This window comes from Bison bison, unplaced genomic scaffold (genome assembly GCF_000754665.1).
Source record: "Bison bison bison isolate TAMUID 2011002044 unplaced genomic scaffold, Bison_UMD1.0 scf7180017864213, whole genome shotgun sequence".
Lineage (NCBI taxonomy): Eukaryota > Metazoa > Chordata > Mammalia > Artiodactyla > Bovidae > Bison > Bison bison.
Window position 1 is genome coordinate 38,823 of NW_011494785.1, and position 446 is coordinate 39,268.

Genomic DNA, 446 nt, shown 5'->3' on the forward strand with positions numbered 1-446 from the left:
GTGAAATATTCCCTTGGTATCTCTAATTTTCTTGAAGAGATCTCTAGTCTTTCCCATTCTATTGTTTTCCTCTATTTCTTTGCATTCTGTGTTTTTTTGAGATTGCACCCAAGTACTGCATTTTGGGCTCTTTCGTTGACTATGAGAGCTACTCTAGTTCTTCTAAGGGCATCTTGCCCACTGTTGTAGATACAATGGTCATCTGACTTACTCCTCCTCCTACTCTCCCATTCCTGTTCTAAATATTTTAGTTCACTGATTCCTAAAATGTCAGTGTTCACTCTTGCCCCATCTCCTGTTTGACCATTTCCAATTTACCTTGATTTTGGACCTAACATTCCAGGTTCCTATGCAATATTGTTCTTTACAGCATCAGACTTTACTTCCATTACCAGTCACATCCACAACTGGTGGTCCACAGCCAGCCTGTTTGCCCAGCCCCTGGT